This window comes from Nomascus leucogenys, chromosome 7b, assembly GCF_006542625.1.
Source record: "Nomascus leucogenys isolate Asia chromosome 7b, Asia_NLE_v1, whole genome shotgun sequence".
NCBI classification, from domain to species: domain Eukaryota; kingdom Metazoa; phylum Chordata; class Mammalia; order Primates; family Hylobatidae; genus Nomascus; species Nomascus leucogenys.
Genome location: NC_044387.1, coordinates 57,352,461 through 57,366,480, shown reverse-complemented (window position 1 = coordinate 57,366,480; position 14,020 = coordinate 57,352,461). Strand labels below are relative to the sequence as shown.

Sequence of the window (14,020 nt, the reverse complement as noted above, 5' to 3'; positions counted from 1 at the left end):
ATTTAACTCATTTAGAAGTAACACTAATAAACTCATTACACATTAACATAACATTTAAATGAAAAATAACTATATTGTCTAAAACAAAAAAATAATGGGAAGAATGTCATTGTTTTACATCTTTGCAAATTTCTTTAATGTCTGGCTCAAAAGAAGACAGCTGGATTCTTAAACCAACTTCTGCATTTAATTTTTTAAGCTCTCATATGTCACTCAGTGTTTGGAAACTCCACTGTACACTTGAAAGAGAAAGCAAGTGAAAAGACAAATAACGGGTTATTATTATTATTATTTTCCTTTTTTTTTTGAGATGGAGTCTCACTCTGTCACCCAGGCTGGAGTGCAGTGATGCGATCTCAGCTCACTGCAAGCTCTGCCTCCCAGGTTCAAGTTATTCTCCTGCCTCAGCCTCCCTAGTAGCTGGAACTACAGGCGTCCGCCACCACACCTGGCTAATTTTCACGTTTTGAGTAGAGATGAGGTGTCAACATGTTGGCCAGGCTGGTCTCGAACTCCTGACCTCAGGTGATCCTCCCACCTCAGCCTCCCAAAGTGATGGGATTACAAGAGTGAGCTACCGAACCTGGCCTATTATTATTATTAAAATAATTTAGACCTCATGACCGTCTGAATGAGTCTCAGAGCCTGCAGGGTCCCTCCTCACCACACATTGGGAACTGCTGCTCTGATCTGCCCCCCAGCTGCCCAGGCTACTTTTTTTGCATTTTTCTAGAAAAGAAATAAAATACCCACATATAGAATGGGATTCATGTTAGCTACTATTTTTTATACTGCTTCCTAGTACCCTTCTCATTTTCCACAGTTCTATCTCTGCCTCCCCTATATTTTCCAGGTTCAACAGCTTCCGAGAGCAGGACATCTTTTCCTCTCAGCCTGGCGCTCTGCAATGGAGGCCATAAACAGGCCAGTAGTGAAAGCTACAGAACACGTGAGCATGGCAGGGGCTGAGCTCCATTTCAAGGTAGCCTCCATCACTCTCTACTCTCTTACATATAATATCACCATAATTTGCTGCTGGAATTAGTCTTTGTCTTGACAAATGTATTCACATATGCATCTTGCATCCAATTTTTTTTTATTTTTGAGACAGGGTCTTGCTCTGTCGCCCAAGCTGTAGTACAGTGGTGCAATCTCAACTCACTGCAACCTCCGCCTTCCAGGTTCAAGCAATTCTCCTGCCTCAGCTTCCCCAGTAGCTGGGATTACAGGCGTGCACCACTCTGCCTGGCTAATTTTTATATTTTTTGTAGAGACAGGGTTTCACCATATTGGCCAAGATAGTCTTGAACTCCTGACCTCAGGTGATCCGCCCTCCTCGGCCTCCCAAAGTGCTGGGATTACAGGCATGAGCCACTATGCCCAGCCCCTGCATCCAATTATAAAGTATGACTGTCACTACAGAAAGTTCTCTCATGTTTCTTTTTTTTTTTTGAGACGGAGTCTTGCTCTGTCACCCAGGCTGGAGTGCAGTGGCAAGATCTTGGCTCACTGCAAGCTCCGCCTCTCAGGTTCATGCCATTCTCCTGCCTCAGCCTCCCGAGTAGCTGGGACTACAGGCGCCCGCCACCACGCCCAGCTAATTTTTTGTATTTTTAGTAGAGACGGGGTTTCACCATGTTAGCCAGAATGGTCTCAATCTCCTGACCTCGTGATCCGCCCGCCTCAGCCTCCCAAAGTGCTGGGATTACAGGCATGAGCCATCGCGCCTGGCTGTTTCTTTTCAATCAAACTCTGTCCTCACCACACCACCAGAGGCAGTGTGGTAGAAAAATATTAATACATTAATAAAAATTAGTCCCAGAATATTTTAACTAATCCCCAGTGAAATTCTTTGTAAATTTATTTGGGACCAGGCATGGTGGCTCAGGTCTGTAATCCCAGCACTTTGAGAGGCCAAGGCAGGAGGATTGCTTGAACCCAGGAGTTCAAGACCAGCCTGGGCAACATGGCAACTCCCCATCTCTACCAAAACAAATTTTTTAATTAGCCAGGTGTGGTGGTGTGCACCTGTAGCTGTGGTGCCAGCTACTTGGGAAGCTGAGGCAGGAAGATCACTTGAGCCCAGGGAGTCAAGGCTGTGGTGAGCCGTGTTCATGCCACTGCACTCAAGCCTAGGTGACAAAGTGAGACCCTGTCTCAAAAAAAAAAAAAAAAAAATTATTTGGGAAATCTCTGGATTTCTTAGGTCTACTGTTCTTGGCTACAGACTCTATAGAAGTCACAAAAATTTTCCAGTCTTTTCTTAGATAATAATATATATTTTGGTTTTTTTCTTCAAGTTATTCTAAATTATGAAACAGGAGGACTGCTCTTCAAACTGTAGAACAGGTATTCAACAAAAGATTTTTATTTCCATACTATTGAATTGCTTGGATCTAAGGAAGAATATATTTAATGGGCAAAAGTCTCAAAAGAAAAAGCAGGTCACTATTGCTCTTTCCCATTTATCAATAGTGCAGCTCGGCAAAGCTCACATCGTATTGTGCAAGGTGAAAAGAACCCTCTCAGGGTTCCAAGTTGCAGGATATGATTAAAGCCTAGTGACAATAAACCAAGCTGGCCTCAGGACCTGTTTCCCAGACAGTCTTTTTCAACATCAGTACTCAAGGCAGATCATAACCTTTCAGAGCTAGGGGAAATACATCCTGCAGTGCTTAATTGTATACCCCTTGAGGCCTGCAGATAAACTCCCTTATCAAAAGAAGGCTTGAGTCCCCAACAAGTATTGAGTGGCTCCATTATTTCTTCCTCTGTCCCACGAAAATGGTTTTTCAGTGCAGAGGATAATTCTGCACACATTTATCAGTCCTGGCATGGACCTAGCCTGGTGGAGCACATGTGGATGAAACACGTGATGTCCAATTTCAAGGGGTTTACAGTATATGTAGTTCTCTGTTTTATGGGGAGTGCCAGGTAGATAATGACTCCAACTAAGAGGTCAGGCAGGGTGGGGAGGGGACTTGTGGAAGACGGAAGATATGAACCAAGCCTTGAAAGATGGGTAAGATTTTTGACAAACATGGATGAGAATAAAGAGCCAACCATTTTTTAATACTGCAGCCCAAGTGATCTTTCTGAAGCACACATCTAATTATTCCATTTCCCTCTTTAAATCCATTGGGGATGAGAAATATCAACACCCACTTTGTTTTGTGAGATAATGGTGCCCAGCACACAGTGAGTAAGGTAACTGAGGCTCATGGTGGGGCCACGTTTTCTCCAAAGCCAGCTAGTTAATGGCAGAATCATGCTAGAACTCAGGGCCCTGGGGTCACTGCTCTCCAGCACCTCAATAGCCATTCTTGGCTGAACTCACTGAGCAAAATCAAGGTGCCAGCAGGACTGTCTTCCTTTCTGGAGGCCCTTGGAGAGAATCCATTTTCTTGCCTTTTCCAGCTTCTAGAGGCTGCCCACCTTCTTTGGCTTATGGTTCCTTCTTTCCTCTTTAATGGCTGGTTGAGTCCTTCACACATCACGTCACTCTGACACTAACCCTTCTGCCCACCTCTTATGCGTGTAAGGACCCTTGTGATGACATTGGTCCTACCCAGATTACCTAGGATAATCTCCCATCTCAAAGTCCTCATCTTAATCCCATCTGCAAGGTCCCTTTTGCAATTTAAGATAACATATTCAACAGGTTCCAGGAATGAGAATGTGGACGTCTTTGGAGAGCCATTATTCTGCCTGCCACAGATATAACCTGGCTGTTACCACCAAGGGTTGGAATGAGGATCATTCTGGGACTGCTGAAAGAGGCTGGAAACTGGAACCAAGTGCTACCTTCATGGTAAGAAGCCAATGCTGGAACAACACTGACTGAAGCATCAAGCAAAACAGGAAGGAGCAACTTCTTCTACCCTCCTCCTGGCTTCGAGTCTCTCTCTAGCTCCCCTTGTTGGCAGGACCTATCAGAAGGCCAGCTGGCTAAGGAGGACGATAGTTTCGCAGTTTCAGTTCCAGCATCCCAGAGCTGAATATAGAAGGGCGGGTTGGAAGCTGAGAGACAGTAGCTTAGTAACTGACAAAGATGCCACTAAAAAATTCAGTTTAAACAAGTGACAGCCTGTGATTTTATTACATTTAATAAAAAGTTCAAAGCTCCAATATATAATGGTTTTTATAAACCAGTAAGAAAAAGCAACCCAATAAAAGTGGGCAGATAAGAATGAAAAATTTACGGGTACTGTCCTGTCCTGTCTTGTCCCATCCCACTGCCATGTCTGCCAGCCATGAGCTCTACGCAGTTCAACAAGGGCCCCACATACGGGCTGTCGGCTGAGGTTAAGAACCAGCTTCTGTCCAAATATGACCCCCAGAAGGAGGCAGAGCTCCGCAGCTGGATCGAGGGACTCACCGGCCTCTTCATCGGCCCCGACTTCCAGAAGGGCCTGAAGGATGGGATTATCTTATGCACACTCATGAACAAGCTACAGCCAGGCTCAGTCCCCAAGATCAACCACTCCAGGCAGAAATGGCACCAGCTAGAAAACCTCTCCAACTTCATCAGGGCCATGGTCTGCTCCAGGAGATAATATGAAATACGACTGTGGACCAAATGCAATAAAACATCTGTTTGTAAGAAGAGAAAAAAAAGAAAAAAGAAAAATTCACAATGGCCAATAAACATATGAAAATACTCTTAATCCCATTAGTGAGCAGGGAAATGCCTTAGGGCCCAGACTCAGGAGAAGGAGGTCATTCTTTTGATCCTTCATTTTGGCACAGCTGAAACACAAATTGGCACACCAAGAATTAGGATGGATCAATGAAGAGCAAGAGTTCTCCAGGTAGGAAATAAGAAGACTGGGACATGAGCACACAAACCATGCTAAAGGAGGAGGCTTCTTGGGCAATGTCCAGATATATGGAATTAAATCTTCAGAAGAACAGTCCATGCAGTGTCTGCTCATTGCAGAGCTCTCAGTTCAGAAACAATAACCACTTTTGAGAGCACTACTGGAGAGGTAGCTCAGCCCACTCTTGAGAACCCCAGGCCAGTCCCATTTCCCACAAGCCAGCTGTAATAAGAAGGAGTAAGTCTGGGGTGTGGGGTATTGAGTAGGGCACAGGGCCAGGAAAAACAAGTTAGAGAGTCTCTAGGCACCGGTGAGTCAATGTTGATCATATCATAGATCAATGTCAAAGGAGGTAAAATAAATGACTGAAGTGTACTTCTAGGCTAGCACACAGTTGTGGCAAGAGGAGTTTGTCTTCTTTTATCTTATTCCCAAACTAATACGATTTGTCTTCAGTGACCCTTACGGCATTCTTTGTGATGACAATGAGTGGGTCAGCTTGGTCTTTTCTGGAGGATAGACGAAGAGCTAAAAGTATCCAAAAGAAACCAGATAACGAAAACCTGAAGCCTGAAGACATTTTTCTTGTATGTCAAAGTCCTAATTTTAGACCCAGTTGAAGGCTCATTATCCAACATATGGAATTGTAACTCTGCTGCATCTAGAAGGAACTGTCCATCACCAGAAAGAAAACAGCCTGCTCAGTCAATCTTCAACATTCATGGATTCCGGTGATGGCAAGAGTGTTTCCTGACTTTCACAGTCAGTTGCTTTTTGATCTCTCTTTCGAGTCACTCTCAGAGGATACCTGGGTACCCATTTCTCTTCCTGGTTACTCTCCTCTTTCTCCATCCACTACCCTCCCCACCCCTACCCTGAGTCCTCGTTCCAGTCTTGACTGTAGGAACAGTCCTGGGCTGCCTTCTAAATGTAGCATAAACCAGACCAACAAACCTTTCTCTTGAGGGTTCTGATAGTCCCCAGCCATCCTTCCATGACTTATGCTAAGCGGCTCTCTCTCTCTCCGGGTAAAAAGGGCAAGGAACGAAAGGATCCTGTGAAACACGAAATCCTTTTCTTCCACAAAGTCAAACCAGATACTAGACTTTTGGATTGGACATAAGTTAATTTGCATGTTTGGATGCTGCTATGCTTTTATGCTTCAGAAGCTAGGCTGAGATTACAGGTTCAGTGTCCCTTATCCAAAATGCTGGGACCAGAAGTGTTTTGGATTTTGGATTTTTTTGGATTTTGGAATATTTGCATTATCCTTAATAGTTCAGCATCCCTAATCTGAAAATGTGAAATCCAAAATGTTGAGCATGTCAGTTCTCAAAACGTTTCAGATTCTGGATTGGGGATGCTGAACCTGCAATAAATTGCTCCTCCCTTTGTCTCCCCATGGGTTCTATGTTGTATTTAAGCTGCCCTCCCTCGCTTCCTGTAACTGTGAGTGCCAAAGCAACTGAGATGTGCCTCCACTCTAAGCTATAAAGAAATAATTAGCCACAGTTAGTGGCCCATAATTTGTTATTTCTGTATCCTGTTCCTCAGGGTTCCCTCCTAAATTATTATCCAGGAAGAAACATAAAACTACACATAAAACTGTATTTCATAGAAACAAAAAAAATTGAGCTCCTTTTTTTGCTTTGTCTCCCTGTGATTTGAAGCAGCTGGACTTCCTAGATGGAAATGAGGTTCATTGCCACGGATGGGAAAGGCTGCTGCACATTGGTTTGCCTCATTATGTTGCAGACATATGTACAGGACCAACTATATAATTTGTGGGAGGGACCTAGTGAAAAATGAAAATGTGGGGCCCTTTGTTTAATATGTTAGGAATTTCAAGACTGCAACAGAGGAGCATTAAATGGAAGGTGGGCCCTTCTGAGTGTGGGGCCATGTGTAACTGCAGAGGCTGCACACTTATGAAGCCAGCTCTGCAAGCAGAGAATGGTCTCAGGACTAGAAAGATGAAGGCAGCTCCACCCTGAGAAGGTCAGGAGAAAGCACGGGTGAGGTGGTGAATGGTGTGGCCAAGACAGTATCCTCTAGGTGGTTCTCTGAAATGCAATCTGCTTGGCATTGGATATTGGAGGGCCCAAGGATCAGAGGTACAGGTATACATGAGGACGCTGGAAGGAAGCAGGGTGAAGGGTGTGAGAATGCTGAGATTGAAGGAGGGGTGGCGCAGAGCGGGAGTTCTAGGCATGGAATCATCTTGTTTTGTTTTCATTTAATCAACTTCTTTCTTTCTTTCTTTCTTTTTTTACTGAAGTAGAATGTATAAAATTTAGATGAATGATGTTTTTCCCTCCAAATCTGCTCTTCCCGTTTCTTCATCTTGGTGAATGTGAATCACTGTCCTCCTAGTTGATCAAGGCTGAAGCTGGGAGTTGTCTCTGACTGATCCCTCCCTAAGTCCATAGAACATCAGTTCTATCATTAGTGCCTCTCTTGAGCCCACACATCTACTTGCTCCATAACCAGTGAAACCACCATCATTCCTGACCATGACTATGGCAGCAGCCTCCTTGCTTACAGCTTCTGAATCATCTAGACTGGAGTTTAAGTCCTCATTCTGCCACATTAGCTGAGTGAGCTTGGGCTGGGCTCTTTACCCCTCTGTGCCTCAGTTTCCACATCTGTAAAATGGGAATAATAATACCTATCATAAAGTATGGTTGTCAGGGCTAAAGGAAATGAAGACATGGCTGAGTGTCTTCCCTCTTGTTCCCTCTCCATGCCTCAGGCCTTCAGTGAAACATTCCTTCCCTTGTCTGACTTGCTCAGTGCAGGTTCCCACAGGCTGCCAACCTGCTCTGCAGCCCTCATCACACATCCCTGTCTTCTCTCAGCACTCCTCTCCACGAGGACAAGGATCCTGGTTTCCATGGCCAGTGTCCATCTGACATAAAGAGTTCACCTTGCTATGTGACTGACATTCTCACATAGAATCAAACGTTCCCAGGCATGGACTCCCTGTAAGCTTTCCCCTAACTGTAAGTGAGCAGGTGACCACGTGACAGAAACAAATGACGAAGACCAAGACTATCCCACCAGATATTAAATTAAACCTGGGGCACTGGAATGGCTCATCAGAGCAGATCCCTCTGTAAGAAACAGACCTAGGTCAGGTAAGGCCACCCAAGGAAGCCAGGAAACTGGGTGCTCCAAGTCAACACAGCCAAACTCCCCAGAGAACACAGTGGGGGCTGGGGCCAGGATGTGACAGCCTGGGACAGGGAGACACCCAGAGGAAGGAATAAAGGTAGGACCCCTGAGTGGTGGGCCATCCCTTTGTCCTCAGGCCCTGGAAGCTCCCCATCCAGTGCTCCCCACTGAAGCCAACAGGGTAAGAGGTGTGCACACTAGGGGGCTTGTGTCCTGAGCCGGTCAAGGCAGAGCAGGGGGATGGGGTGCTAGGGTTTTTTTTTTTTTTTTTTTTCATGAAATAACATATATGTAGGAAAGCACATCAAACATATCTGTAGGGGTTGCTGAATTATAAACCCACCACTCCAATCAAGACCTAGAGCATCCCTAGCACTCTAGATCCTCCCCAACCTGTTCTCTACATCCTCCTAGAGACCACCGGGACCTCGGCTTTTGTAGTTACCATGTCCTTGCACCCCCAAAGAATAGTTTTGTTTGCCTGGTTTTGAACTTCTCAAAAATGGAATCATACTGCATATATTTTATCCTTTTTTCCACTCAATATTCTGTGAGATTCGTCCGTGTGGCTGATGTAACTACTTTATTGATTCGTTGCCATGTTATGTTTGTGGATAACTTTCACAAGTTCCTTATTCCTTGCCCTGTGGATGGACAGTTGTGCTGTTTCTGGCTTGTGCATTTTCCATGACTTAGTGTGAGACTTCTTCTGGATGGTTTGCAGGGGAGTGGGAGTCTGGGCTGGAAGGGAAGGTGGGGGAAGCAACAGAAGCAGCCCTGGGCATGGGGGGCACAGAAGGTGGGAGGGATCTGTGGGTCAAGCAGGACTACTGAAGTGCAGAGCAGGGTTGAGGGTACCACAGACGAAAGGGCCTCCACATGTGCTCCTACTCTGAGAGTCAATGGGAACACTCCCCGCAAGGCCATAATCGGGGGGTTTAGTAGGCATGGGCACGATGCCTCTATCCTCTGGACCTGCTGCCTGACCCCAATTCCCTGTGGGGTACAGACCAGTTGTATGCAAGAGAGGCCAGACAAGGCAGCTTATTGCAGAATGCTGCCCTTGGGGCTCAGAGGAAATACTAGAAATTGACCAGGGAGTCAACCTCTGGTGCCGCTCCTTTCCTAGGATGGGCATCCATCAAGAGGTTTGTATTTGGGAAGTTCAGGATCACTGGCTGCACATCCAGACACTGGCCCACATGGAGGTAAGGCGGCTGGAGCCCTGAAGGGAGGGGCTCTGCACTGCTGACCACTTGCCTAGACCTCGCCTGTGCTGGAAGCAAGGCCACCCATGGAGCCCATCTCTCAGAGACTTCAGCAGCCGAGGGCAGAGCTTCCTATCCTTGCCAGAAAACCTGTCCCTGGCAACACCCCAACCCCGGTATTTCTTGTTGGGGACTGTCCTGGCTGGAGATGGCCAAGAGTCCTTCCCACACCCTGAGAGACCTGACATATTTCCCTCTTCTCTTGGGTTTGGCAGATATGGGTAAGAAGAGGGATGCTGTTGCCTTGGAGCTGCCAGGCTGCATGGCAGACAAGCAGGATTCCTGCTGCCTCCCATGGAGACTACACTGGAACGCAGGTAAGGTGCTGGGCATCAGTCACAGATGTTCAAGTGCAAGCTTTGGCAGGACCATTCTTTCCACTGTAGATCAGCCAGACTTTGTAAAACATGATCTGTTTCCTCACTGGATCCTCAACAGTCCCATGGGCAGATTGGACAAATATCCCCATAGGTGAGAAATTAAAGCAGAGTAGAGTGGTCAACCCCCCGCGCCATAAGTGATTGGGGGCTAGAATACAGGTCTGACAACACTGGGTCAGGGCTTTGTCTGCTGTGCACAAGCAGGCACTTGCCTAGGCAGACACTGAGCTCTAGCTTCATCATTTCATGTTTGATTTTCTATAGTGTAATCAATCATAGGATCATTAGCCCCCCTGGTGTCTGCTGCAAATTTATCTTAAATGCCAATTTGTCCCTGCCTTAGAAGGGAAGCTGTTTAGTTGAGGGAGCTCTTCCTGAGAAATGGTGAATTTTATTTTATTTTTTATTTTTTTGAGAAGTTTCACTCTTGTTGCCCAGGCTGGAGTGCAATGGTACAATCTCTGCTCAGTACAACCTCTGCTTCCCAGGTTCAAGCAATTCTCCCACCTCAGCCGCCCAAGTAGCTGGGATTACAGGTGCCTGCCACCATGCCCAGCTAATTTTTGTATTTTTAGTAGGGATGGGGTTTCACCATGTTGGTCAGGCTGGTCTTGAACTCCTGACCCCAGGTGATCCACCTGCCTCAGCCTCCCAAAATGCTGGGATTACAGGCATGAGCCACCATGCCCGGCTGAAACAGTTAATTTTAGTGAGCAGCTGATTCTTTTTTTTTTTTTTTTTGAGACAGAGTCTTGCTCTGTTGCCCAGGCTGGAGTGCAGTGGCGCCATCTCGGCTCACTGCAAGCTCCGCCCCACGGGTTCACGCCATTCTCCTGCCTCAGCCTCCCGAGTAGCTGGGACTACAGGCGCCCGCCACCACGCCCAGCTAATTTTTTGTATTTTAGTAGAGATGGGTTTTCACCGTGTTAGCCAAGATGGTCTCGATCTCCTGACCTTGTGATCTGCCTGCCTCGGCCTCCCAAAGTGCTGGGATTACAGGCATGAGCCACAGCGCCTGGCCCCTGATTCCTTCTTGCATTGGTGATTGCTTCATGCATGACTGAGTTTTGGAAAGAAGCAGTCCTGTGTAAACCCAATGAAACAGCACTAGTACTTTAACATTCAGTGTTCTTTGGAGTTGCTCTTGAACCCTTCTCTGCCCTGGTTTAGGCCTTTTACCATGCTCTTACTGCTCTTTCCACCTCATCTTGCCTCACCTCCCAGCACCCACTTTCAGTCAGCCTGGGCCCAGGGGAGACTGGGTAGTACTGTGGTTGAGAGCGTGATTTCAGGAGGCAGAGGACCCAGATTCAAACCATGGCTCTGCTGCTTCAACTTTCTGGGTGACCTTGGGCAAGGGGCTTAACAGCTCTACTGGCTCAGTCATCTTAGTTTCAAATGAGGCTATCACAGTACCTCACCAGGTCAATAGGATAATTAAATGTGTTACTCATGGAAAGTACTTGGACAGTGCCTAGCCCATAACAAATATTATCATCTTGTTCCATTCTCTGTTCAGAAACCTCAAATACCTATAGAATTGGGACCAGTGTTTGGCCTAACATAGGAGACTTTTTTGGCCTAAGCTTTTAACAAATATTTCCTGCCTTTCCTGTTCGCTAACCCATGCCCTCTGGCTCAGATCCTGAAACCCGCCCTCTTGCCTTAGCTCACCTTGACATCATCATATTGCCATGTGTTGATGTCACTGCTATCCCCCAAGGGCAGGCTCCCTGCTCAGATGTACATGTACTCTCTTGCTCTGAGCTATAACTCCAACTAGTCAGTATCCAAGTTCCTGTAGCCACTAGTTGTGGAGAAAGCTAAAGTCATCAGACATGAAGAGTATTCTCTACACAACTCAACCACTTAGAAAAACCACTCTCCACTTAAACATCTCTCCCTCCTTAACATACTCTCCATCCACCATAGCCCAACTTTCCTGTTATGGATTGTGAGATGCTGAAAATACAACAAAACAGGTACCAAAGTACAATTTAAGTGTTGTAAAATATGCAGAATTTCACATAGTTGGTGAATGTGTTGGCAAACTGCTCAGATGAGTGTAGCCATTGGAAATAAGGATCGCAGAGAGTAGGTCCATTAACAAATGAAGGGGAAGGTGACATGTCTAACCAATTAGGTGTTTCCTAGGAGGATGATGTGAATATCAAAGACTAAAAGATTTAAGAGGGAAATTGAGGAAGCCCTTGACTAACTTTTCCTAAAACGATCCTGTGATTGATTACACTGTAGAAAATCAAACATGAAATAATGTCCTATTGTGCAATCATATAATTCGGGGAGGGAAATACACCTAAAATATTATTTTTAAGAATTAGCTTGGTCAGGAGTGGTGGCTCACGCCTGTAATCCCAGCACTTTGGGAGGTCAAGGCAGGTGGATCACTTAAGGTCAGAAGTTTGAGACCAGCCAAGCCAACATGGCAAAACCCCACCTCTACTAAAACTACAAAAATTAGCTGGGTGTAGTGGTGCATGCCTATAATCCCTGCTACTCAGGAAGCTGAGGCATGAGAATCTCTTGAAACCGGGAGGCGGAGGTTGCAGTGAGCCAAGATGGTGCCACTGCACTCAAGCCTGGGTGACAGAGCGAGACTGACCCTGTCTCAATAACAACAACAACAACAACAAAGAATTAGCCTATAGTTGCGATTACCTTTTGTTAAAACATACTTTTAAACAAAACAGTGGGAGATACTGGTTAAAGGATACCTTTCAGTTAAATAGGATTAGGTTAAGGAGCTCTGTTGTACCGCAAGGTGACTTAGTTAATAACAATGCATTGTATTCTTGAAAATCTCTAAGAGGGTAGATTTTAAGTGTTTCTCATCACAAAAAAATAAGTATGTGAGGTAACGTGTATGTTAATTAGATCGATTTAACCATTACAATGTATACATATTTCAAAACATACTGTATATTATATATAATTTTGTCAATTCAAAAAAGATACTTATTTCAATAATAGTTTTATTTTGCAAGATTAAATTCAGATCAAACCTTTTTCACTATGTGCTGTATGAAACACTGGTCTCCATTTTCAATGGGTTGTCTCTAAGAGGCTTTTTCAGGTCCTGTTTTTTTGGATGAGGGTATGAATATATTTATCTGCCTGATCATCTTCCCTAACAGGCAGCACATTCTTGAGAGCAAACAGTGCCTGAGACAGAAGTGCCATGTCATCTCATGGCATGGTAGGGGTGGGGACATGTGTGAGTCACCAGTGAAGCCTGTACAGAGACTTAGCCTTCAATGACTTACTACATGAAGGTGTCACAGGGCATATCCAGAGCTGTCAGAAGCCAAGACTCTCTGTGCATGCATTGGTTAGGGTCCTCAGCAATGAGGGGTGACAGAGTACCAAGGCAGAACAGGGCAGAGCATTCCTGAACAGACAGCCAGGCTCTTGTTCTCAGCTTGATCTGGGCTTTTCAGGCATCAGCAGGGCCCTCTGAGGGCATGAGGTGCCTTGGAGGGCAGCAGGATGACCTGGAAGACATGAGACTGTCAAGGGTGTTCTGGTAGGCCCAGGTAAGGAGAGGCAGAGGCCCCTCTGCCCTTACCTGGGGCAGCACACAGAAGCCATGCCCAGTGGCTTTGGGTGCTCTGGCCCATTCCTGTCCAACCAGGGTCAAAGCTTCCTACGACTGAGTGTCATAAACAGACTGATGATGGAGCTTCCCCCAGTCCCAGGAAGGGTTGGTGGGGTGTCGGAATTCAATTACAATATGGAAATAAGAAGTGAACTTCCTACTTGGGGCTGAGGGATAGGAGGGCAAACTTGGCATTGGTGTTCACCGCTGCACTAGCTGCTGACTGCATCCTGCAACAGAGGATAAAAGCGAAGAGCAGGCCGGGCGCGGTGGCTCACGCTTGTAATCCCAGCACTTTGGGAGGCTGAGGCGGGCGGATCACGAGGTCAGGAGATCGAGACCACGGTGAAACCCCGTCTCTACTAAAAATACAAAAAATTAGCCGGGCGTGGTGGCGGGCGCCTGTAGTCCCAGCTACTCGGAGAGGCTGAGGCAGGAGAATGGCGTGAATCTGGGAGGCGGAGCTTGCAGTGAGCCGAGATTGCGCCACTGCACTCCAGCCTGGGCGACAGAGCGAGACTCCGTCTCAAAAAAAAAAAAAAAACAAAAAGCGAAGAGCAGACGTTGTGGCCTCTCAGTTCAGGGGAAGCCCCGAGGCATCTCTGGCTGACAAGGCTGAGCTCAGTCTTCAGGCCCAGAACTAGTCCCCAGGTTAATGCCCTCGAACTGCGTGGGGGTGCAGGTGAAGCATGGCCACATAGACACGTCCAGATGGGGACACCTGATGCTCTCGCAGTCTCCCCAGGTGCCTGAGGAGGCCTC

General features: G+C 46.3%; 1 long non-coding RNA gene across 1 annotated transcript in view; it reads left to right on the top strand.

The window, feature by feature from the left end:
- LOC115836004 overlaps positions 1 to 14,020 on the top strand; it is a 68,385-nt gene that overhangs the window by 26,878 nt on the left and 27,487 nt on the right. Inside the window, exons 2-3 of the long non-coding RNA XR_004030999.1 lie at positions 854 to 982; positions 9,478 to 9,579. This is a non-coding gene — a long non-coding RNA (uncharacterized LOC115836004). The remainder of the gene's footprint in view (positions 1 to 853; positions 983 to 9,477; positions 9,580 to 14,020) is intronic.